The sequence below is a fragment of the Marmota flaviventris genome, chromosome 2, assembly GCF_047511675.1.
Source record: "Marmota flaviventris isolate mMarFla1 chromosome 2, mMarFla1.hap1, whole genome shotgun sequence".
Taxonomy (NCBI): Eukaryota; Metazoa; Chordata; class Mammalia; order Rodentia; family Sciuridae; genus Marmota; species Marmota flaviventris.
In genome coordinates this window covers 18932860-18957609 of record NC_092499.1, presented here as the reverse complement: position 1 = coordinate 18957609, position 24750 = coordinate 18932860, and the positions used below count along the sequence as shown (strand labels likewise).

Here is a 24750-nt window from a genome sequence, read left to right as displayed (position 1 = left end):
TCCAAGCTTCCCTTCTGAACAGAGAGCAACTGCTTAACAAATGGCAGGTTTATGTAAGAGGAAATCTCCATGGTTTAACGTGCTTTTGTTTCCTGTCAGTATGTACCTTCTGTTTTTGTTCATGCATAATCATCTTGTAACCTGCACAGAAAGGGAAAGAAACTGAGGCTTGGGGAAATGAAGCAATTGCTTACATATTGATTTTCCAATTCTTGGCCTAAAGAATTTTTCGTGAGACAGGAGACCCCAGTAGCTGGGGCTGCGTATGCAGAAGACCAGATATAAAAATAATACCTCCCAGTCCCCTGTAAAATCAGTACATTGTCAAAAGAACCTCATCATCACTTGAATGAGGCCTTCTCTCTAGAGAGAACCTGTTTCATGTCACTATAGTCCTTTTGAACATAACAAAATTATTGTATTTCCATAGCGAGCACACAATTATTTGTGTCTTCATTAAACTGAGAGTTTTGACAGGGTAGCGACTGAATCCATTCATCAAATTTCTGCTACATGTTTTGGATTTTCTGCAAATGTGGTTGGGTGAACGGATGAACCATAAACTCTAGCCTGGCATTTCCAAATCAGAATGGTATGAATTCCAAAGTCCCGGATTCAGATGATTCAGGTCAAGCTCACAAAAGGATGGCATAGATTAGGAGTACTTTCTACTCTTTAAAGAGAGGAAAAGTTGGGCTAGGGCAGTAGCTCAGTGATAGAGCACTTGCCTAGCATGTGTGAGGTATTGGGTTTGATCCTCAGTACCACATAAAAAAGAGAAGAAAAGCTAATTCTCTAAACTATATTAGCCAAGGATTTCCTTTCAATGGTCTTCATCTTAGAAGAAAGAATACATTCCTCTCTACCTGCCAGAGAAGCTTGTTTGTGAAATCAATGATCATACTTTAAGCTTCTACCAGATGAAAAGTGTTGTACTGGACACTAGAAAAATACGAAAGTGAAATAAACTCAATTATTTAAGAAGACACTAAGATCTAGCTAAGAGAGGAACATGTGGAGAGCAAATACCACTTTAAGAGAAAACAGAATCAGCAGTATATTGGTGGAAAATGTGAAAGGTAGAGAGGGATGGGAGGGGATGGATGTCGCTTGTGCACATGAAAGTTGAAATTTTGAACCAACCAAAGCTATGGCAATGGGTTAGGGGAAAAAGCAGCTGTTTCTAAAAGCATCAACAGGATTTGGACAATGACTGGGTTTGAAAATTGTAAAACAGATCAGTTGAAAATGGTTTCAACATAAGTAACCAGAGGAGACAGTTCAGTGATTTCCTTAGAATTTACTAAATTCTACATAGGAATTTTTTTTTCTGAGAGATTTTTGCAGAGAATTTCATATCTGGAATGTTTACAAGTCATGTAGGTGCTGATTTTGCTAGTTAGAAATCCTAAATTCATGAGAGTGGACTGAATTTAGTGATTCATTTCCAGAGAATCTGAAGAATTGTGTGGCCAGGGTAGATGGTCTCACAGCATAAAAACCTGGTGCAGAATGCCTTCAAGAGTGTTGATATCACCTGTGACACAAGACTGCGTGTGATGAGTAGGACCCTGCCCCTACTGTTCTCCCACCAAGGCCCATGACTAGACACTATTCATGAGAGAACGACAAACCCAAGCTGAGAGATGTTCTGTGAAAGTACCTGAGCATAACTTCTCAAAATTCTCGGGGTCATAAAAGACATGTGAAGATGTAGGAACTATCTCAGAGCACAGGAGATGTGATGACTAAAGGGAATATGGAGTCCTTAATGGGATTCTGAACAGGAAAAGGATATCAAAGGAAAAATGGTGAAAAATAGAGCTTAGTAGCAATGCACTAATGTTGGTTTCTTAGATTGATGTAATTTTCCTATGTTTTGAAGAGAGGGAATAAGTGATACAATAATAATGTTAACAATAGCTCATGACATTTTTTTTTTCTTTTTTGGTACCAGGGATTGAACCTGAGGGAATTCAACCATGGAGCCATATCCTCAGCCCTTTTTATATTTTATTTAGAGACAGGGTCTTGCTGAATTGCTTAGGATCTTGCCAAATTGCTGAGCCTGGCCTTGAACTCGGGATCCTCCTGCCTCAGCCTTCAGAGCCACTTGGGACTACAGGCATGTGCCATTATGCCCTGCAGCACATGACATTTCTAAAGCATTTTCACCTGTGCTGGCTCACTCTGAGACAATGTTATGAGGTTGATAGGACAGGGATAGTCAATGTTCATTTTGTAAATGAAGAAGCAGAGGCTCAGAACTGGACACACCCAAGATCAAAACTGTCACTGCCTGGAGTTTCAACCAAGGTTTTAGGAGACAGATACTGTGTTATTTTTACTTTTGTCAAGTATTAAGAAGACAGGTCATTGAAGATGTGTGTGTATATATAGGGAATCACACAAGAAACACTTGGGGGAAGGTAAAGACTTTGAGATGGCAATAAGATTTCTACTGAAACGAAATCTCTATTAAGGACTGAATTCTTCAGGATAAGTAATGAGATATCCTTCTGTTTTTGTTTTCTTTTTTAATCTCCCAGATTGTCATTTGTTTCTCTTCTGTCTCCCTATCTTTATGTATCAGTGATATTTTATCAATAAAATAACATAATTATCACAGTTTTTGAGTTGGCAAAATTATTACACTTTGGATCCCCTGAATCACATTCCCTATTATTTTGCTTCTTCTGGTCACATTGCCATGTATTGTTAAAACTGACTCAGGTCAGATGAATAAAAATTTTTCCAATGGTTCTCTTCAGAAATTTGATGTGATCTTTTTCACTACTTATTTTTCTTTGTCCTGATTATCATGTCTGCACCAATAGCCTCTTGTAGGGAGAACACAGTCATAACATTGTTTGCTTATGATTTAGAAACAGCAGTAATTGCAAATACAATATCTGTACTTCTACAACCATCCCCTCCCCCCCTTCTCCGGTTCATTCATTTTTCAGCAGCAAAAGTGAGAAAGTAAAAGCTGTAAAGAGTTCCATCTTGCTTTCAAACAAAAATGTGTTTTTAAAGGGGAAATCATTATACGGCCCTCACAGATCAACATTTCAAAGAAGGACATCATGCAGGCTCTTATATACACTTACATAGGAAAATGGATGTTTAAAAGCAGGCAGATGTGTGTATGTCCTAAAACGCGGACTTTCTAGTTGATTCTGGAGCCCAAGGAGCTATCCCTATGCTTTGCTGCCACCTTGGCTAACTGGAAGGATTTACAACGGAATTCTCCACTGTAAGGGCTGGAAGCGGCTCGCACTGCCTCACCGGGCTGGCAGAGCTCAGAGAGGCATTTGAAGTGGTTATTACTATTTCCCCTGGCTTGGGTATGTTGCAGAGAGAAATTGGAACATCTATCCAGTGGAAAAGCACTCTTTCACTTTTGAAATAACTCAGTTTCAGCACGATCCACGATTACTCTCTGAAGACTTTTTAAAAGGCATCTTCCTTAGTCCAGAACGGAAACTCAAAAGGAGGTGATGTCCAAATGCGGATCTGAGGTTGCGCTCCCTGAGGTCCTGGCTCATTTGGGTGTGACGGTGACCGGAGCAGCGCTGTGCCCAACATTTTTTTCTTGTCTGTTCGCATTCTGTCTTCAAGAGAAGACTGGCCTCCAACTCCGCTGAATTTCTTGAGCTGAGAACACTTAGTCAAAGCTGTTTATTGAATGCAAGGCAGAGGTATATTCTCTGTTTCACCTCTTCCAAAGCAGCTGGGAAAATATTGCGCTCAAAATCTTGGCGCTTAACACTGACCTGCTCTTTCAGTGCTGGGACCTTGATAATTTTTTTTTTTTTTTGCATCGTCATTCTTGTTTTTATTTCCCCTATTTGTTTCTTTCTAAGGCTAACTTCTGTCTCTGTCTATTTCTTCCCTTCTCCCCCTTTCTCTTTCTCTCTAATCTCCTTCCTCCCTTCATTCTCATATCCCCATTAACAAATCAAACTCCTTCATCGCGTCCTCACAATCTTCTGGTGTCTTAATCCTCGTTATTTGAGTATGTCTTCATTATTGAGTATTTGTATTTGTCTTACTCCGGCTCTAGATGGGTGGGAGGCAGCATTCCTTGAGGGTTCATTTAAATTTGGTCTGAGTGTCTCGCACACGCAATACAGTTAGGAGCTAGAGTTAGAATCAGCGACGAGTTCCAAATCTTCAAAGCTCAGCTAGTGAAAGAAATAATACGAGGGGCGGGGAACAGAAGTAGAGGAATAAAACCCAACTTTGCTGGCAACTTCCATAAATCCGGTAACTGGAGGCAAAAAATAGATTCCGAGGGCTGGGTCTGGTCCGGATGAAATGCTAGGGCTCCTTCCCATCCCTGAGTCTGGCGCTGGAAGCCCGTCACTGGCGTCTTGCCACTCGAGTGCCCCTAGACAGCAACACACCCACTGGAAACGCACGTGAACAAAGCTCTCGCCCTGGGAGCCGCCGCCTGCGGTTTCCTAGTCCATTCCAGCTTCTCCCGGGAGTGCAGGGCGCACACAGGGTTAAGTTAGTCCCCTCCCTGGTAGGAGGCAGAGCTGGGGGAGGGGAAAAGAAGCATACAGTCTCAGGCTGGGTATCTTGTAGTTAGTTGTACGTTCAAAACCTGTCGCCTTCACTTGTGAGTTTGGCATCATCCATTGTCATCGCGGAGGAACTAGCGCTCGGAGATAACAACCGTGCTCGCAACCTTCGCGCCGAGGCGCTGAGCTTCCCCCGCTGGGGGTGCGCTTCTGGTCCTTCCACCCGGGAGTTTAGCGGCGGGGAGGTGGCACCTCCTCGCCCGCGACAGTGTCCACCGAGCCCCAGGACCAGGGTGGCAGTTCTCAACAATGGGCAGAAGGGACCTCGGCGGCGACCCCTAAAACAATACCATGCCCCGGGAGCCCCGCTGCTGCCGCGCCAGCTTCTTCCCTTTCCACCTCCCCGACCCTGTCGGATTCGGATGAGCCCACTGGGAGGAGACTCGGCCGCCAGGTAAAGAGACTGCGGTGCCAGGTGAAGTTTCTAATAGCCGCCCTAGCAGCCGCGAAGCGGGCATCACGCTCTTTGGGGGAAGATATATTTATTTTTTAACTGGGGAGGGAGTCACCCTGATGGGATATTCTAGACTTTTTTCTTTACCAGGAGAGAAATTAGGCTCCCGACTTTAGGGACGTCTATCTGCAGGTCCAATCCACCTTCTTTAAGGAGTTTTGTAATGGCTCAGGGTCAAAAAGCAAAAATGATTGCCTGCTGGATGTATAGGTCTTAAATGAGGATTTCCAGACCCTTAAGCCTGCTGGAGTACAGCCTCCCATTTCGTCAGAAAGAATCTCTTAACTTCCACGATTAACAACCTCCTTTTCCATCTACTTTTAATGCTACCAGCGTTATTATCAAGTGGTTATATCTAAAGCCACCAGCCCGCTCCATTCCCTCAATCCAAGATCGTTTAGCCGCTAAGACGCAGCGGGTACTAATTGGTTTTCTTTTCATTTGGGGAGAGGGGATGCTTTTCCCCAAACCGAGTCTATCCCGAGCCCTTTTGGTTCTCTGGGGCTGGCGGTCACTCAGCTGGGGCCACTGCGCCTTCCTGAAGCGAAGGAAAGGGTGGCGAAGACGCGAGGCACAAGAATAGCTGAACTGTGATCGCGTTCTGGCGCCGCTGGCGTTGGACGCAGAGATGGGGCGGGTAACGCCCCCAGGCGCTGAATGCAGGGACAAGAAGACCGATAGAGTGGCTGAAGCAAGGCCTAGCAAGCTGCCACCGGGTCGCTGCTAGAGCCCCAACCTCCTGGAAAGATCCTTCCGCCGCGCTGACCAGTCCAGTGCTCTCCCCAGCTCTTTCAGAGTCGGCATGGTCACTTCTCTTTCTTTGATAATTAGGCCCAAGATCAAGGTGCCGAGTTGAGACCCAGGCACTAAAGAGGATAAGGGAGCCCTCTGGGGAACAGGGTGACTGGAGGGGGTTGAATCCACACTTGACTCCTGGAAAACTCCTGGAGCATGTGAAACAGTTGCCGGTGGAGACTGAAGCCACCGCTGCTGTGGTCTCTGGCGCTTTGCTCCAGGAACCTCCCAGCAAGATGGCACTTACTGTTTCTCTGTGATTAGCTCCACCATCCTCTCCCCCTTCCTTCCCTGGATAATTATTAGTTACACTCTGGGAGTTTGGGTAGAGGACGAGCTATGCATATCTAAGTTCAAGCGTTTACTAGTCACCTTTGCATGATACAACAGAACAGCGACAGGCGCTCAAGCATTCGAGTAGTGTGTATGAGTGTGTGTGCACGTGTGAGCGCGTGTGTCAACGTGTGCCTGGGTGGGTCCATGCGTGGCTTAGGAGACAAATCTGGCGTTTCTCCAAGTCGTCTTAACCTTACTTAGGCTTTCAAACACATAAAGGCAGTAGACACAACAGGGATGCGAAGGAAATAAAAACAATCGGAGAAGGGGTGCCAAGTGACTCAGGCTTTGAACTGAAGACAGGGAGTGCGGTCTCGCCTGGGCGCGTCCGGAAATCATCTCCAGCCGGTTACAGGCACCGCCCCCGTCTTACTCCATAGCCCACGGAACTAAGAGGATCCCTAGAGTGTTGGTCCGGGGTTAAACTTGCGGATTGCATCTCCCTTGGCCTCACTGACAGCGCGTCTAGGCGCAGCCCAGCGCTTGGCGCGGGCTCGTTCTCCCTCTTCTGTTCAGATTCAGCCTCTCTCCGGACTTGTTAAAACATGACAGCAACTTACTGGAGGCAGGAAGAGCAGCAATCAGACGAAGAGCAAACCAGATCCTGTCCCCCGTTCCGCACCTCGCAAAGAAAAAGACATACCCCTCGGTTTTCTCAGATTATTCTTTACTTACTCTTTGCAAAGAGATTGAGAATTGGAAATGCTGTTTATATACAAATTAGGTTTCTTTTGCTGTCCAGTCTGTCTCCACAGTCTTCAAGGCTGAATTTTAGCTGTCCACTGAAATCTGTGGGGGAATTGACCCACCCCCACCCCACCAGCTGCAGCCAGGGTAATACGAGAAAGTAGAGGTGTTTAAAATGGTCATATCAAACTCTAGTTTATTCCCCAATTAAAGTTTAAAAAGGTCCGGAATGAAGGAACCTGTAATGGGGTGGAGATGGGGGTGGGGCAAATCATCAAGGTTGCCTGCATTTGAAATAACGCCATTTTGGTTCAGAGGCTTGCTATATTTTTACCCTCAAATCTCAGGTTTCGATCCTTTCTCGGAATCAAAGTAATAGATCCTCTCTCCTGGAAGTACAGCATTAGGCGACTTGGGGGAAATCGCTTTTCAGGGTTCGGACGTTGGAAGTATTTCTAAAAACTGTGGGTAGGGAGGGCATGTGCATCGTAGAAAATCCAGAGGCAGCGTGCAGGGTCAAGGTGGTATCCGCGGGGTTAGCCCCAATGCTCTGGAACTCTCTCCAGGAAGGAGAGGGTTAAAATTCGAGTCAGACTTTGCCTCTTGGAAAGCTTTGGGTAGCAGCCGCTCCTCCCCAGCATTCTTTAAACCAGAAAAGTGGGAGGGACTCCGCGAGGGAGGAAGAGAAAGGGAGGGAGAGAAAGAGGGCTCTAGGAGGGGAGAGCGCGCCAGAGCGCGAGGGACCCAAGGAGAGGAGGAGCGCGGGAGCCGCGGAGGCGATCCCGCGAATTCATTACTGTAAACATCTCCCGGGGGTGTCAGCAGGGGTGGGGGTGGAGGCCTCAGCGCCTACATTAGCCAGACCGCCTCAGATTGAGGCAGCAGTTTGGTCAGAGCAGCCTCCACATCCGCGCTGGGCGGGCGCAGCACTTGGAGCGAGCCCCGCGCCCGCCCCCGCGCAGATCCGCACGCAGTTCGGCGGGGTCCGCACACACGCGTCGGAGGAGCGCCCGCCTGGCTCTTGCCGACCCCCGGGGTTCTTGGTCTCCCAGGAGTCCGGGTGCCTCCTGGCCGTTTTCCACCTCTTTCACCGCCCGCCCTACTTTTTTCGGGGTTCCTTGGCTTAGCCGAGGCAGTGAGAAGGAAGGCAGAGGAGGAGAGGAGGCGGGAGCCAGGGCGGCCGAGCCGAGAGAAAGTGGCATGCCCGAGCCCTGGAGGCGGAGGTGGCGGAGGACGGGGGAAGACGATGCCGCGCATCCGTAGGGGAAGTAGGCGAGAGCGAGCGAGGCGAGTGGGGCGCCCGGGCGCCTACAGGCTGCGGGGAGGCGCGCATCGCTCTGAGGCTCCGGCCTCCGCTCCCCCGTGCCCCGACGCTGCAGGCGACCGGGCTCGGCTCCAGCAGCCTCCGCCGTCGCCGCCGCCGCCACCCGGAGGACTAAGCAAAAGTTTGGATCTTGGGGAGGGCGCAGCGCTGAGCGGGATTACCACCAGGGTTGGAAGGAGACCTCGAGAACCTTCGCAGGTAAAGCACTTCCCCAGCCTTCTCTTTCTGTTCCCCTCTGCTTTCTCTCAGACCCTTTCCTAGCGCTCGCCAGGTTTGGGTCAAAGTGAGAGGGAGATGAAGTTCAAGATTCCGGGGATGGGTACCTAGCGCTAGGATCTTATATGTGCCCGATGGGCAGCTGTGCCCGGCGCAAATGCCCCTGGGAGTGAATGATAACCCTCAGCCCCAGGTGGTGCCTCATCTTGTATGGCTCTTTGGAAATCTGGAAAGTGAATCCAGGGGCTTTTAGTATTCCTCAATCCAGGGAAATGATTGATGGATTTCACTTACCCTCGCCCGCTCAAACCTCTTACCCCTATTTAGCATCTTTAAAAAAAAGAAAGAAAGAAAGAAATTCAAGCCCACTCAAATTTGCCTGCTTGGTTTTGCTTGCTCAGAACAACAAATATGGGGAGGTGTGTGCAAATTGACTGCAAAGAGGCAAAATTCTTTCCCTTTTGACATCCCTGGAGTCCTCCCCTCTTCCATTCACCTTCTGGCTTCATATAATAGGAACTTTAGAACTCACATTTTCATTGAGGGGGCTAAGATGAAACGGGTTAGCTTTTGGAAATGTGAATTTTCAGTAAGTGTGTGTGTGTGTGTGTGTGTCTGTCTGTCTGTCTGTCTCTCTGTCTGTCTTAGAGGGAGAGGGTTCCTGGTTGCAGAGGGGCCAGTTTCCCCCCCTCCCCTCTTAATGGCCTGATGCACGATGGTGCCAGGGAATTGAGTGGCCGCGTGGGTGCACTGAGGCTGTGGGCCCAAGAGAAGGTAGTCATGTCTCTGGAACAGTGGCTGGCCTTACTTAAGCTGAGAAAATAGCTGCCATTCATTCTCAGAGCCAAAAGATTCCAGCTCCAACTTCTCAATGCCTACTTCAAACCCCCCATAGAGTTTTGAGTTGGAAAGCACCTCAACGTTTGCTGCTGCTATCCTCTTTATTATTATGATCATTATTAATTCACCTGGAAACTCATCATGCTTTCTCCTTTGAATGGAAAACAGTCTCTAAGGGCTTTTGATTAATTTTAATGGAGGGAATCTCATGTAAAGCTTACTGTAAGCTAATCAAGTAAGTGCAAGGCACAAATCCGTGTAAATGCAGGAGTGCAAGGTGCTGATTAGATTTCTTTACTTGCTGCATTTGCTATGCAAAGCCTCTTCTAAATGGGAGCTATTGCTCCCCATTCAGCTGGGAGGCTCTTTAATCACACAGGGTTTCAGGGAGCTTTGGAGCATGTCCACTGCTTACAGGCTTATTGCTAAATTTATTATGTCTAACTTCCCCGAGCCAAAAGCTAATATGAAGGCTAGCTCCCATATAATGACTTAGATTGTCTATAGACTTAACTGGTATGACCTTATTAAATCTCTAGTGAAAGGATCCCCCAAACATTTGAGGTAAATAGAATGCAGGTTGGCATCTGTCCAGGGATATATTTAGTTGTTGTATGGATGTAAAAATTTAGGTCAGTGTCTGAAATGTTAGAACTGGATTATTATTATTATTTCAATCTCTAAGCAACATGTGCCAGATAGGGATAATCGGCAGGTTACCATATTGCAAGAGAATCAATGTTTGGATGATAAATATACATGCCAAGAAAAGTTGCTTTTTCCCACAAAATGTTATTACTCCAAAAAACAGAATCTCTCTTCCAGCTCTCCTGGAAAATCTGTAACAAGATAGGGTTAAACTATCTAATTTTTTAATAATCACAGATGACAGTGCAGTACCATACTATCTCATTGAGTTGCAAATATCTGTGACTGGAGGAGGTTGGGAGATGGGATTTTAAACATGATTCCATGTCTCTGCCAGTAGGTATATGAAATTGTAAAAAGAATTGGACTAGGTAGGTATACTGTAACAGAACCCATTACAAACCTAGCATGGAAAGAATGCTAGTTTAAAAAAAAATTGCTGTGTCCTAACACTTTGATAGTTTCATTGCATTTTTAGAAATTCCAGGTGATGCTTTTAACAAAAGAAAGTAGATTCCCAAATTACAACATGCTGGGATAGATACTCTGGGGTCCCCAGGCTTCTTGATGTGTTCTTATCCTAGTGAGACTTTAACCGGCTGGATCTAATTTGAACCCTCTCTGATGCCCTATTACATTTATATTCTGGCTTGCTGGAGAGTTTGATTTAGGATTTATACGTGTCTCCCTAAATCAACTTTATATTTTCCCAGTTTGAACCTGGGGTTTCAGGAAAGGCTCAAGTATGTCTGATTCTTGAAGCCTTATTCTGTAGAGACTCAGTGTGAGCATCTAATCTAGTTTGACTTTTCAGCTCCTTACTTTATCAGGAAGAATTGCTGCTTCTGCGATCAGCAGCTTCTGAAGTTAAAAAACTGCCAGGGTGCCAAGCGGCTTTAGGTTTTGCTCTCTGTTTAGAAGATTCAAGAAAGGTCAAGGTGATGAAATATTATTTGAATTCAGGTCACACCTTTCTGGATAATCGTCTTTTGGTATCTTTTCTTTATTTTTAATTCAAGTTCATTTTTCACTAGATTGCTTTAATAACTATGTGGTTTCTGCCACAGTGATTCAAATCCAGTCCATTAGTGACCTCTATCTGTGAGAAGTGAATACTCATTGTTTTTCTTCTCATCAGTCTGCAGATGTGGGGGGAAACCCACCCGTTTCCTAGTTCTTTCTGAATGTTTCAGTTTTTCTAATGTGATTTTTCTAATACGGAGTTCAGTATGGCTAATGATATTGAGTAGCAGCAATACAAATATGATGGACTAATACGGAGTCCACTAAATGGTTATTCCATAGAGCACTGACAATATGATCAACATAAATAAAACCCCAGTGCTGTCCATTGCCAGTAAGAGGATTGCACGGCCGGGTAGACTGTTGTTTTGGGACTCACAGTGCTGCTGCATATAAGTGAAATTTTATTGTCCCTAAGTGCTTACATAACAAGGGAAACTTGAGACCAGCCCAGAACATATATGTGGTAACTAGATTTCATAGTAGCCGTATGTATGTCTTTAAATTCAGTCTGCTTCTGCTGTGAACTTGTGGTACAGATCAAGGACAAAGTAGAGTGTGAGAAGAGTATTTATAAACAGATGGTCCTTTTAAGGAGACTTTTAAAAATCGGATTCCAAATCCTGCTTTGTCTTTGGAGGGTTTTCTGATCGAATTTTCAATTCTAGTTGATTATTCTAAATGCTAACTGAAGACAAAGTTTACTGAATTTCTAGGGTGGGCGGATACCATTATCTGACATTTTCCAGATGGTTTTTGATGTAGTGGTATTTGGGGATATGGAATTTTTAGGAGGTTTTCTTTCTTTTCCCTTGGGCAGGTTTTTACGCAAAAGACATTTTTAAAGACCAATTATTGTTATTATTGAAGTTAAGCAACCCTTCTAGTACCTCCGCCAACTTTCTTGCCTTTCCTGCCTGCCACAGTTCTTTGCTTTTGTGAAATTATATTTTTCTTCCAAGACTATATTGTTGGAGAGAGGAGTAGGAGTGTCAGTGTGTTGTCACTCCTTTCAGTAATAAGCTACCTCTAATTAAGTATCTGTTTATAGTAACGTGCGCACGCACATTGCACACTCACGCGCACATCGCACACTCACACACATGCATGCACTCACACACATATGCATGTGCGCGCGCGCGCGCACACACACACACACACACCAAAAGCCATTATCAGACAAAAATTCTCTTCAAATTTTTAAGTATGTTCCTTTTTTAAGGGCTATGACACAAATATTGTAATAAAAATATCCTGTGTTCTGATGAATACAGAGACTTATTTCAGTCGGGTGAAACAGTAAAACACTGTATTAGCAAAATAATCACTGGTATTTTGAGTACATGGTCAAAATCTGTTAGAAACTTTATTTCCCCCCTCCTCCCTTGGTGAATTTCTCATCCACTGGTCTTTTTGGTTTTCTTTGATTCCTTCTACTGTGGCTCTTTGAAGTGATTGAAAATTAAACAGTAGCTACTTTTTAGGGAAATTCATCATGCTATGTTCAGGATTCCAGAGGAGTTAATGATGCAGAAAAAGTCCTGTAAAACATCTTTCTAAAAGAAGTCCTTCTCTTGCAGGCTTCCCACTTACTGGCCTCCTGTACCATTTGCAGTGAATTGGAACTTCATTATTTATTTATTTTTCAAATACCGCCTCTAACTTAATTTAATGTGGGATGTGTTTTTGCAAAAGTGTATAGTGCCATGTGTCCCGATTCACCTGAACAAAGCAGTGTCATTGTTACCGATCTGCAGTAAGGGAAGGTCAAAGAAAAAATCCTGATATAATTTGGGAAGTCAAAAGGCCACATTCATGATTCTCAAACACTGCTCACTTATTCTGCTAATGCCTAGGAAGGCCATACTTTTTCTGGCAGCTTAATGGTTAAAGATCTCAGCCCTCTTTTGAGGCATTCACAAAATAAATCCGTGGAGCTGCTAACCATTAGGTGTTCATTAGAACTGAATTTTTTTTTTAACATTTTTTATTTTTTCCCTTACTTTCTTCTCAGGTTGCTTTTAAGGGAATAGGCAAGAAACTTGGAAAAAGGTCTTCTGTTCTCCTCAGTCCACAGCTCATATTGTTGTATTTCGGTTCCCTTTATTAGAGCTTTCAAGATACAGATAAAAGAATCTTCCATATGAACTTTTTAAGAACCTGAGGGCTTTGGGATTTAAACCCACTGAAAAATATCAGGTCCCAAAGTTCATAGATGCTATTAGGCCTCAGAACATTGAAACTACCTTTAATGGGGAGTACAAGAGCAGCAGTTCCTAAAATCAGTTCACGAATAGACTGTCCATTGAAGTCACCAGAGGTCATGTGGCTGGATGGAAAACACTGAACACATATCAGTCCTGAAATAGGTTCACATGTTGGTGTCACTCTCAGCCCCAGCTGCCTAGGAGTGTCACTTTCATGAGACTCCAGTGTCAAAACAGTGTCTGTACTAGTTTTCTCTCTTACTTTGCTCCCACAGTTGGACTCAAATAATTAGACAGAAATAATGCAGGGAATTGTGATTCTTAACCACAATATGGGATAAAGAGAAGATGAGTTGTGAGTCCTATCATATATATTAGATAAAGGGGAGGTGAGAGATGAAGGCAAATAGTTTGGATAAGTATGGGCCACAGAGGTTCCAGGGAACTCTTTTTAAGACAAATTTAAAAATGCTTTCATATACTCTTTATAACCCAGTGCTTATGTTTTCCACTTCTCACACAAGCAATTTCACTCATATCTTCCATCTGACTCTGTGAGTTGGTACAAGAAAGCCCTAACTGCCTGACTTCCAACTGGGTTGCTAGAGCCACAAAGAAGCTAAGGGCTAAATGACTGCACAGACTTTGATGACTAACACTTATTTTACTTTTTTATTACAAAGATATAGAGTTCTCAAGATACAGTTTTACAGTTTAGAAGTTTCATTCTTTTTTTTTTTTTTTTTGGTACGGAAGATTGAACCCAGGAGTGATTAACCACTCACTGAGCCACATCCCCAGCCCTTTTTATTTTATTTTATTATTATTATTTTTTTTTTTGAGACAAGGTCTTGCGCAATTGCTTAGGGCCTCATAAATTGCTGAGCCTGACTTTGAATTTGCGATCCTCCTGCCTCAGCCTTCCAAGCCTCTGGAAAGAAGCTTCATTCTTTATATACTTACCCCAAAGAATCAGAGTTGGGTACTTTTATTAAAATAGTAGAAAATATTGCAATCATAGAAATGTTTAGATTTAAAAATAGTAGCATTTAACTCTTTCTCAAACATTATATTTTATATTAGAATACTGGTTTGCCTCTTCTGAATAATTTTATAATGCAGGTATTTGACCTTTTTTTTAATTGGTTGTTCGAAACATTACAATGCTCTTGACATATCATATTTCTTACATTTGATTCAAGTGGGTTATGAACTACCATTTTTACCACGTATACAGATTGCAGATTCACATTGGTGAGAAGGGAAAAACAGGAAATTGTTTTAGAGGAAAGAAAAGAAAATCTGCATTTTCATGTCAGCACAGCCTTCCTTTATTTGCCTTCCTTTATTTGACCTTGTATGAATTGCTTAATCTCCAGGAGACTTAATTTCCCCTTTGCAGAGTTCAACAGAGTTGTTGAGGGTCAAATAAGATTAATGTGTGTGAAAATGCCTCAGTAACAATGCAAACTCTTATTCTCAAAAGCAGGCCTCATTCAGGTTGATGGTGTTTATCATTGCGTGATTGTCTTGTGCTGAAACAGGCTCAGCTTTATCTAATTAGGATTATAACCTTGACCCAGTACTTGCCCTTCAGGAGCTTTTGTTCTTGTGGGTGGGGTTTCCCTCAATTTGTAACTTGTCTGGTGGCCCTTGGCATCATTTTTTTCCCCCTATTGATTTAATGCTGGGTACTCTCCTTCTGTGAGTTTGCTCTATTTTGTAGCAGGCATCCTTTCCAAGGATAAAGGGTAATTAGGGTGAGTTGAGTTCAAGGGCCAAACTTTCCTTCTTGAAGCTTTGGCTTGTTGATGGAAACCAAATTCCTCAAGCATGGATTTCATGGAGGATCTTATTTTGGATCAAACCATTAACATTCCCTGACTGAAGCTTATTTTTCTTTTTGACCAAGTTTGAACCTTAGCCATTCAAGTTACCTTTTGTAAAAGCAATGTCATTAGTAGAAACTATGATGATTAAAAAAAAAAATTATCTTGCAAAATAAACCAGACTAGTACCAAAAGACCACCACTTTGGCAATTTCTTTCATTTCATTTAGCAGTAAATGGAAAGATAAGATTTATTATAATTCCAACATACATGCCAAAGCTAGGCCTTATTTTGATGTTGTTACTGTCACTAAATCCTGGTAGGCCAATTCTTTACAATTTATTTCGGTGTATTTTGTTCACTTGTATTTTTACAATTGTCAGATCTGAGACATTTTTAATTTTGAGTGTTCCAAATGTAGTCTTGCTTAATGTTGTTAATTTGCTTATATTGAAGTGTTTCTAAATGTTAGTTTTTAATTATTTTATTGTTGTTTTGTTGAAGGCTTCAGAAACACATGCACTTATAAAATGTGAATTTATAAAATATATGTTCATGATTAGATCATGATTCTTGGTCAGAATGCATGTTTACTCAGTGATTTGAAATATAAATCTGTAATTAACAGTGTTCGTTACCATTTCTGATTTGCTATTTGCCAAAGTTCTGAAGCTTGCTTTTCTTTTTCAAGTTAACTAATTTTTTTGTAATACGTTGTAAAGTACATGGCCATAGAAATACATTTTAACATGAAAAATTACAGAGTTTGGTCAAATTAATCTAAGTTCCTTTTGTTCCAGCAGTGTGTAATGCTATGATAATATTTTTTAAAAGACAGTGTTTTCTATTACTTTGAAGAGTTCTACCCAATGAAATGAGAAGAATCTGTAGGCAACTGTTTGGGGAATTAGTATGTGTATCTTTGAAATGCACAAATCCAAGAATTTAGTACTATGAGGAAGGACTGCTGTTTTACCCCAAACCTAGGTGCTGCTAATTTAGCCCATATCTCCTTGCTTGTCATAAAATAATGAAATAATCCAAATTTTAATTGAAGATTTTTCCTCCAAATAGGCTGTAGGCAATGTAAATGGAGAAAAACATGAAGTTATATCAGAAATGATACTTTTGTGTGAGGAGCCTGGTCCTCGTGTCAGAGATGTCCTCCTTGTAGAATCAGGAGCCATATACCACATGGTGAAGAGAGCTTCGGCTTTCATTCAAGAGACCATGTGTGGCACTTAGCATGCACCAGGCAGGGACTCCAGTCATGGATGACCTGGACTAGACAGGAGAGTCTGCACATAGTCAGCAGGAGGCTGCTGAGCAGTGAGGAGACACAAAACCTAATTCCGTGGCAGTTTCATACATGATTGAAGACAGTGAAGTCAACCCTGATAGTGTGCCAGGATTTCATAGGATTAGTGCAAAGAACTCTGCCTTTGAAGAGGGATCCTCCAGGTTCCAGTGCTAGCTGGAAGTCTAGTTCATTTTATAAACAGGACCCCCAATTTAAATGTCTCTTAGTCTTTGCCATTTCAAATAGAAAGTGGGCAGGGCTGGGGCTGTAGCTCAGCAGTAGAGCGCAGGCTTGGCATGCATGAGGTAGGGGAGGATGGAAACAAGGCTCCTCTCAGGAGGGGATTCGGAAAGGGGGATCAGCAAGGTTCTGCCTAACTTGGACTTTTTTGTTCCCTAAAAGCACAATTGTTGTTAATTAAGAGGTTTGTCCCCATGCACTATAACTCGAAGAAATGTACCTAATGCTGATGACCAGTGCCTGCAGCCTGCAAGGAGTCCTGCGTCTAGACTGGGACTCAGAGCATAGTGAGCTGTGGTTATGACGTCTCTGCCAAAGTACAGAGATGTTTATCAAAGTGAATTTTAAACACCTTGCCTCACACAATTCACTTGGCAGAGTCATGAGGATATTTTATTGTAGATTAATGCATAAATTATTGTTACACTTACTTAACACTTATTCTGTCCTTACAGAATGATTGTACCTTGCTTGGGTAATGATAGACGATAGAGTTGGAATGATGCGATTGGGTATTCCATCAGCCCAGTGTGGAAGTATTTTCTTGCAGAAGGTAATTTTCAATTAATTTCAGTAAAGGAGCTTCTTACTATGTCTGCAGCAAACACTTCTGAACAAGTACAGTACTAGATTCACTGGTCAAATGCACAATTTTAATTTATCCTTATAATTTCATGTATGCATTAGTTTAATTTCTGCACTCTAATCAATAATTGAAATTAATTATTTTTTTATTTTTTTACATTGTGAATCTGTAAATTTTTTGATTTAGAAATGTTATTTATTACGAGGTTAGGCATGCCCCAGACCTCCAAGTTGGCAAATACAGTAGCTTTTCCTGTTAAGATCACATAATATATAATGTAATATAAATACATATAATTAATCAAATTGGAACAGCAAGAAGCAGGCACTTGAGTATACTTTATAAGCTGTTAACATCTTAGTAAGTAGCTTCTGAACCAACATTCAACTCAACATAAAACAATAAGACCTTGTTTTGCTACTTTAGAAAATGTAAGAGAGATTAAAATTCCTTGGGAAATGTTTTTTTTTTAAATAAAACATTTCTTTTACCCAAATAGGTAAGGAACAAGTCCAGTAGTGCTGACAGCAATGGAATTTAAAACTCCATTCTAATAACCTCAGTCTCCAAGGAATGCCAGGCAGATATCCGTTCAAGTCTTGAGTTGTAGCTGAGGATTTGACAAAGGTTGAGTCCTTACCAAGCTAAGCCTTGTGCTAGGTATTTGGGATACTCTTGTAAAAACCGTTATCCCTGCTTATCAAGAATTCTGATGGGTCAGACTGCAATCCCCCTTCTACAGAGTTCATTCATTTATGTGAATTAACAGGAAGAGATGGTTAAAAATACAGGTTCCAGGTCCCTAACTGGAGATATTGACTTACTAAGGCTTTAGTGGAGCCCAGGAATGTGGATTCTTGAAAGTTCTGAGATCGGGAATCACTGACCTGTATAATTTTTAGAATATTTCTCTGAACTAGAGATTCAGTGATTTTATAATCTTCTAGTTGAAAGTCACTTATGAATTTCTCAGAGTAAATTGTGGGTATATTTTGCCACTTAGGAAATATTGCTCAATTTAACTCTACTCTTCTAGAAAAGAACCTACAAAGGAGCCAGCTCTCAGGGCTGCTTCACTCTTGGCAACCACAGTCTCCAGTTTGGTCTCCCCACTATTGGGAACCCCCTTAACTATCATAATGTTCTTGCATTCCCAATTTCCTTAAAAGAACAAAAAAAATGCAAATTACATAATGTTCTTCAGTCACCTGCATCTTGGATGCCCTGTCCTTATGGATAAAGTTATCCAGATGTGTATCCTGTCATGCGAGATCTTTGACTGTCTCCATCTCAAACTAGCACTCAGACATTGTTTTCAAACTCCTGTTCCCTATAGTGCACCCACATCCCAAAGATGGTAAGGCATGACTCTCTTAATTCTTAGCCTTTCCCATGCCTTTTATTCTTTCCATAGAACATAAACTCCTTTTGGCAAAATCTTTTTCTTTTAAGTCCCACATGGATACCACCACCTTCCTTCCCAGTCAGAAGGAACCACTCCTCTTCTGGGCTTCTACAGCATTCTCTGTAAACCTTGGTTGGTTTCCTGTTCATGTTGTCCTCTAATGTATCTGTTTACATGTCTGTTTCTCCCACTAGACTCCATGAACTTTGACTTATTCATTCTGTCTCTCTGGTGCTAACAGATGTGCCCATTGCACCACGGTTTGCATAAATGTAATTGAATGAATAAATGTGTAATCGCACCAGCCCAGCTATGAAGACAAGATGTTCGTAGTCTAGGGAGAGGGAATGCTTCCTCAGAAGTGCTTTTGCATCAATACAGATGGGTTGCCCAAGAGGAAGAAATGTAGTTACTACCTTTCTCCTTTACTCTATATATTTTAGTTCAGAAATGCTGCTGGTTAACCCAATCCAAACCATGCATGAGATAATTCACATGCCACACTGGATAGATTTGTGTAAAGAAGAGATAATTTTGCTTCATGTTCTCTCTTTCTTGGCACCAAGTAAAACTGTCAGTTAAGTAGATGGTCACACAGATGTATTTTTCCCCCTTCTGCAGACTTTAAAATTTAAATTTTAAATATTTAATCATAGCTTTAATTTTATGAATCTGCCGTGGCAAAATTGAAGAAAGCAAAGCAAAAACTTGTGAAAATTGGTGCATTTGCTTTTTCTGTTGTGCTCTTTGTTTTTATCTCATTTATTTTACTTAGGCATATTCTTTTCCTGATGGAGATCTCTGAGGAGCCAGGATCCTCCAAGGAAGAGAAAAGAAGACTAGAAATCCCAACTCCTTAATCGCTCTGTCTCCACAGGGAAGGATGCATTAGTCTTCATGAGGGCAAATTGAAGGGCATAAGAAGGTTATGGTACATTCTAAATTTATGTAGTTTAATATGATTTAACCATTAATCATGATGGTTACAGAAGTTGGGCTTTAGGTCCTTCATGAGGACCAAAAGTCAATTCTAACAACTTGGCTACTCTCATGGTGAATTATCAATTATTGGCCAGAGATGGCTCCTGTGTAGGTGATACGTAGGTGGTGAGCACCACTTAAACACATCTCAGTCCCCCTCTTTTTTTTTTTCAGCAAAAATTTCAGTGTGTAAATGTATAGAAGAAGGTAGAGTGTATTTTGATATGCCTTTCCTTGGCTATCCATACGTTGTCATCACTCTCTACTATAGCAGGAAAGACAGGGACTAACACCTGAGATGGTGTTTAAGAAACCACTTATCTTTCAACACTGGGGCTCACACCACCCCAGATTTTTAATGCTGATGTGTGACACTGTTTAGAAACAATGTGCTCTTCTGTCTTGAATGACACCAAGTATTAGCAAAGCTACATTCTCATCCAGAGAATCAATAAGGATAATAACAAAGATAATGGTTAACAATAATGGTATTGAGTGTATACAGGTGTTTTTTTAGAGTGCTGCTTATGCAGTTCATTTACATTATCACATTTAAATCTTCATAAAACCCCTGTGAGGTGGGTTCTGTTGTTAAATACCCGGAATAGTCCCATTCTACACACAGGGAAGCTGAACTAGATTGCCTGGGGTTGCTTATTTTATTTTGTAGTTCTTATTAATTATTTTTACTTGATGAATGAGCCCCACATAGTTTGTAACATCAACTGTCATTTGTCTTTGAGTTAAAAATGGAATCCAGAAGGGATGGCTCACTGTTCAGTTATTATGAGTGGAAAGCTACTCAATGGTATCCATCTTCCGTATTTGACTTTTCTAGTAGATAACTATCTAAGGTACCATCATGAAGCCTTTGCCATTTTGGAGTGAACGAATATTCTCGAGTCTCTTTAATGTCTTTCTGTAAAGTGGAAATAGTGAAAAGAACCCCTAAATTGAAAATAAAGCACATTTTCAACAGAAATGAGAGTCTGTGGGTAAAGCGTAGTGATCAAGGACTACATTTATAATAGAGGCAGTTCACCATTATTTTTCTTCACCCTTTTCCCAGCAACACTAATACATAGTTAAATGGATTGATTTGAGATTCGCCCCTTTTTCCCTGTGGAGGTGATAATGGACAGCGAAATGACCAGAGGGCAGATAATAGCAGAAAGCATGTAGCCTCTGAGGGAGTCTGGGAATAATGGAGAATTGGCAGTGTTATAAATAGCCTGATTCACTGCTTCAATATCTATGTAATTGCTTAGGCGGTAGACTTCTATTGGGTGAAAAAATGACCCAGGCATGGACTGGGAAAGGCTTGTTCCACATTGATGGTTTGAAAATAAGCATGGCATGAACCTTTTTGCCTTATTGAAGTAGATTTTTTGTTTTTGGTTGGGGGAGTACTAGAGATTGAACCCAGGGACATTCCACCACATCCAGCACTTTTTATTTTTCATTGTGAGACAGGGTCTCCCTAAGTTGCTTTGAACTTGTGATCCTCCAGCCTCAGACTACTTGAAGTGGGTTTTTGACCATCCCTTGGTTTTTGACTTTCTACCAACAAACTCATCTTTGCACCTACAAAAGTTGTTTTTCTTTTTAACTTCAGTATTGCAGTTAAAACCCTCCACTTATTTGCCCATGGTATTTATGTATAAAAATTAATAATACTGCCAAAATTAAATGATCCATTCCTTAACTTCTTCATTTCCCGAGGTGGCATGTAGTTTCTGTCACTTCTAGGTTCCTTTGTTACCACATCCCCATTATCTGTCATGAGGTGATTGTGGTCCATTTCTGACCTGGTTCAGTCTGGATTCATTTAAGGAGTCCATGGGTTTAGTGTAGGGTTGTTTGTGATGGCAGTGAGTTCCCAGGTGCAGGAGCAGTTTAGAGAGGGGGTCCATATCCAGCTCTACCACCCCATGGAAACACCAGCTCTGTTGGGATTGATGGGAAATTCTGTGATGTTTCTGTCTACTGGCATGTACTGCATAGAATCAAAACATTTGCTAGACTTTGTAGCTGGAAAATGATCAGACAATATGAGAGAAACCTGACATGCCAGTGTTGCTCCTGCTTGAACTAACGGCTAGGTTTGTCTCGACCACATGCATCTGCAAAAGGTAAGTCTGGGCTGTGGTGTCTCTCTTCTCTCCCCAATTTCTAGTGCTGAACTCACTTGGATTTTCTGGACCTCAGTGTCAGAGTGTTTTAGATTGAACTATTCATTCTCGATGAAGTTGCCCTCAAGCTCAACTCACATTTCTTACAGAACAAGACAGGCTGCTCCAACCACCGCTTCAAGTTGTCTTTCTCACTCCCTCTCATTCTTCTTCATTTGTCCCATTCATGCATTTTGAAGAATTTCTGTCTTTCTTGCCTTTTCACATTTGTCCCACTGTGGCAATTGTATTGAAACCTAGTCGATCCCTTTCGTCTCTCCACCTCTGACCTGTACACTGGTTACCTGAGTCTTTCCTTTTCCTGTGTTAGCATCACTCTCCATTCCTCATGTGGTCAAGTCTAAACGTCTAAGCCTGACACGCAAGTTCTTTCTGAAGCTTTCTCTACTCTTTCCAAAGAAAGCTTTACCTACTCTTTTCTCTTCTGAACTAGATTTAGGGTGTGTGCTTACCTTTATGTTTATAGTAGGCTCAGTGTGGGTCCACATTTCCCCCCGAATGCTTTGCTTTTGCTAGGTGGCTGAGCTCATTTAGAGCAAAGGCCTTGCTGAAATGAACTCACATGACTGAACCTAACCTGCCTCAGTGAAACCTCCAATACAGTACAAGGCATGTCCCTCCTTGTGTAGACTTGTTCCTCTCAAGCTTTAAATGTTGAACAAATTAATATTCACAAAGTTTGCACAAGTAACCCCCATGTATATGATTTTCCAGATGATCTAATAGAAGAAGTTTCCTTTGTTCTCTCCATGGAATACTCTCTGAAAGCAGCGCGGTCTCTTGCTTTGAAAACAGGAAGGTAGAACATTCCAACAGCATCATGAGCCCTCTGTTTATATTTGTAAGACCTGTACTCTTTCCAGGCCTCTAGGCAAAAGCAAATAGAAATAATCAGAGGCATTAGAACTTGATTATGTTGAATTGGATTCTTATAACCAAGCCTTGATAGCCAAAATTAGTGGTGTGGTAGTTTATTCTGAAAGAGATGCTTGTGATATTGCAAAACCATAGACTGCAGCTTGCTGGAATCTTTGAAGACATCTGGATGTTTGGACAAATGCAATAATCACATGCTTTTAATTATCTCCATAATAAAAAGGGAGCTCAGTATGAAGACATGGGGCTGGGGTGTAGGACAGGGAGTTTGGATTTAGACTGGATTTGAATCCTGGTTCTGCCTCAAGAGCTTAGCATGACTTTAGCATGTTGCTTCATTTTAGGGGTCTACTTCTTCCATTTTTGTGGAGAGAAAAAAATACACGATGATTATGACATGTAGGATATGTGACATCTGGCACACATCTAGAGTACTGGTATGCATACCTGTGTACCATAGCCTTCGCCATTCAACTTGAAACAACATGAGGGCTGGGCCTTGTGAACAGCTCTTGATAAGGTGGTTTTGTAAGATTGTTAACATTTTCCCCAAAGGATGTGTCTCCAGGGCCACAGTATATCCTGCCTAATTAATCCATAACAATACTAATTTCTGGGTCTCAGAGGAAGCAGTCACCTTGGAAAGAGTCACCACTCTGTCTCACTGAAGACACTCACTGTTGAAGGACTCTTAATATCACTTCTCTTTCTGGGAAAGAGGAATCTTGTCATGAGTCTCTTCACCTCAAATACTGTGGAGATCAGGGATTATTGGGAAGGAATTACCCAAACAAAGTGCTCTTCAGAACAACCACCTGTACAGGAAGCTGGTTTCTCAGCAGAAGAAAAGAGTGTTTTTTTCTACTAGGTTTCAGGTTGTCACTCTAAGTGAGAAAATAGCAACATTCATGATACATTCTGCAGGGACAATGCTGTGAGTGTTTTTCCACTGGGTGGAATTCTCAAGTAGGAGCTTCTAAGAATGAACATTTACTCGTAGAGAACTCTAGGGAACGTCTATTAGGAAACAGGTAGATGACAGCACGGGAACCAGTGCAAAAAGGGAAGCCAAGAAGGCAAGATGAGTAACTCCTTCCCTCCAGCTCCCAGTGGGGAAATGTGATGTGATGTGGGGCACATTTCTCCTCATTTAGCATGAAGGATCAATGTAATTATAATCAGCCAATGAATATGTTTTCCTTTTCTGCATAATATTAATATCACTTAAAGTTCTATTTTTCCATGTTCAAGCTCTGTAGTCATTCAGAATTCTATATTTTTAGACTTCTTTTCTGTTGCTTGGTGTTTTTAGACTTTACCTAGATTTCAGTTTAAAGGTTTATCCTCAATCTGGAAGTTAAATGTTAGAAGATAAAGAAGGATCTGTAGAACATACTTTTTAAAAACCAAACAAAAAAAATCAAAAAAGGTATTAGAGCTAATACTTGATTGTGCATATATATGTGTGCATATATATGTGTATATATTAATTTTTTTCTTGGAAGGATTGATCTAGTTTGATGTACTTTCGAAATCTGGAAGGGGTTTCCACGAAACATTTCAGCATTTCTTACATCACCAATCTTTAAAATAACAAGAATGATTATCTGATGGTTTAGTTGTAATTTGGCCTTCTCATGACAAGTATTCAAAACAGGCTGGCTGCCTCTGCCCATCTTGTTCCTTGATTCAATACTGCTAAATCATTAATGGGATTTCTATGAAAATATATAGCCAATAGATTTCTGAAACAATCAGTATTCAGATAATTCTCCCTAAAGTAATTCTTCTCCTTAAGATAATTCTTAAGATAATTGCAGATAATGAAATCTAGTGATGAATTTCCAGTTTTGTTTAACTAGCAGTTTGGATTGGATTCTGATTCACCTTTTTATCAGAACTTCTAATACAAATATGATGGGATCTAATCTTCATATCCAATCTTCATATCCTGTTTACTTCTCTCTTTGAAATTAGGAGAACCTCGCTGGTGGTGGAGTGGCAGTTGGTATTGGTGAAAGGTGGTAAACGAGGCTGCTTTGCCGTTATTGAAGTAATAAAAGAAAAAAGATTGTCTGGAAAGATTAGGAAACTAGCTGGGGGCCTGGAGGGGGGAACTTGGAAAAACCCAGCCATGGTAATGTTAGAAATAACCTTTTAGCTGGGCATGGTGGCATACATCTGTAATCCCAGTGGCTTGGGAGGTTGAGTCAGGAGAACC

The 24750-nt window shown here is 41.8% G+C and overlaps 1 protein-coding gene across 3 annotated transcripts in view; it reads left to right on the top strand.

The window, feature by feature from the left end:
* The first annotated feature begins 4794 nt into the window (after positions 1-4794).
* Positions 4795-24750, top strand: part of Flrt2 (fibronectin leucine rich transmembrane protein 2) — an 89389-nt gene continuing 69433 nt past the window's right edge. Inside the window, exon 1 of one of the 3 annotated variants that reach the window (XM_027931687.2) lies at positions 4795-4983. The gene's annotated coding sequence lies outside the window, so the exon portion shown is untranslated. Of the gene's footprint in view, positions 5005-8188; positions 8384-24750 lie in introns of those variants that run through there. The other 2 variants (XM_027931688.2, XM_071607627.1) reach the window with 2 other exon arrangements.